Genomic DNA, 1,931 nt, shown 5'->3' with positions numbered 1-1,931 from the left:
CTTCAATAGAGAATGCTCCTATACAAAGTAATTTTTCTTCCTTAAATTCTCTTTTCTTAAAATCTCATTATGAGTACTCTTGAATTGTTTTGTGAACCTTTTGCCTTGTCTATACCAATCACTCTATTTAATCAGTGTCGTTTCATCTTAGGTGAGTCTCTATTAAATGTGCGCGCGCACACACACACACTTGCACTGGTACACACATACACGGGACTTCATTTTTTGACCCAAATTGAAAGTCTAGGGGTGCCTGAGTGGTGCAGGTCATGACCCCAGGGTTCTGGGATCGAGTCCCCTGTATCAGGCTGCTCAACGGGGAACCTGCTTCTCCCTCTCCTCCCCCTGTGCTCTATTTCTCTATCTCTGTCTCTCTCTCAAATAAAATCTTCAAAAAATATTGAAAATCTAACTTTAAGTAGGGACATTTAGGTGACATGTGGATTCTATTATCCTTCTTAGTTTGTCTGTTTCTTGAGTCTCCCTTCCTTCGCTGTGCATTGATCAAGGCTGCTTTGTTTTCACTTTCTACAGACTGTGCAAGAATTGACTCTACTTCCCCTTTATGTCTTTCACTTCCTGATGATTCCTCCCCCTACCCAACCAGATGTCTATTTTCACTGTTCTAATGTAACGGCTCTAATAAGCCACCAATAACTTCTGATTCCTAAATACAGTAAACACTTCCCTTTTCACTGAGCCCTAGTCTACTACACCCTCCTTGTAACATTCAACACATTGCCCACTGCCCCTTGTTCTAGGACCCTGTGCTTTTCTAGATTTTGCCTGTTTTGATATTGCTGTCCTCTTCGTCTTCCCTCTTCCCTCCCATTCCTCCTCCAGCCGCTCCTTTCCAGGTGCTAACCCCCTACCCCTCCCATCTGTATTCTATCTCGGGTGATTTCATCCACTTGTGGCTTCAGTTTCTATCAAATACGACTGACTTCCAGATCTCCAGTCCAGATCATTTTTCTGAGCCCTAAACTAACATATACCATCATTCTCTTGACATTTCTGTGTGATGTCTGACCAACACATCAACCCTGACATGTCCGAACATGAGTCCATGATTTTCCCTCATGCTGACCCTCTCTCCTTTCCTCCATCTGATCAAACTGCATTAACAGTGACCTGCTTGTTGCTCAGACCATAACCTGCGAGTCATTACTGGACCTTTCTATCCTTTACCTTTGACCTCTAACATCACTAAGTCCAAATGATTCTGCCTCCTACGAGTGGTCAGGGGATGGTCTGAATGACTGCCCCCTCCTGCAAGGTATCTGACTCTCAATTTCTTCATCAAAATATGTGGATAACCAAAGTATCTACCGTAAGGGGCTGTACAGAGCTGCTGTATGGATTAAATGAGAAGAAAGTCCTAAATACTCAGCACCATGACTAGCATATAGTAGGTGCTTAATAAATTGTAGCTAGCTAGTATGTAACTATATAAATTACTTTCTCTCTTTCTCTCTCTCTCTCTCACACATACACACATTTTGGTGTTCACCTTCATTTGGTTTTAATGGTTCTACTGTCCTACCTTTGAGACCTTGACTTGCGTGTTCTTATCAGTATCCTATCTCAAGAGCAGAATCTGAGTCCCTAACATCCTCTGCCCAGTTCCTAGCACACCCCAGCATGGTTATGAACTTTTACAAACCTCTTCAAGTGATTTACCTGCAAATACAAATATTCCCCTCCAGTATCATACAGTGGTTTCAAGCAGCCTCTAATCCAACCTCTTCCTCCGAGGTCCATGAACAAGCAAACACACGTAGGCCTATACAAATACCACACGTGTTGAAAGATGCAGAGTAAAATCATCTTGGGACTTGCCATAAAGGTCCTGTGAGCCCTGGTTAAGGAAGCAACCACCATCACAGCAAGACATGCCCCTTTTACAACATATAATGGCAGGGACAATTCAC

The sequence above is a fragment of the Canis lupus genome, chromosome 1 (genome assembly GCF_003254725.2).
Source record: "Canis lupus dingo isolate Sandy chromosome 1, ASM325472v2, whole genome shotgun sequence".
Classification (NCBI taxonomy): domain Eukaryota; kingdom Metazoa; phylum Chordata; class Mammalia; order Carnivora; family Canidae; genus Canis; species Canis lupus.
This window is presented reverse-complemented; position numbering follows the sequence as displayed.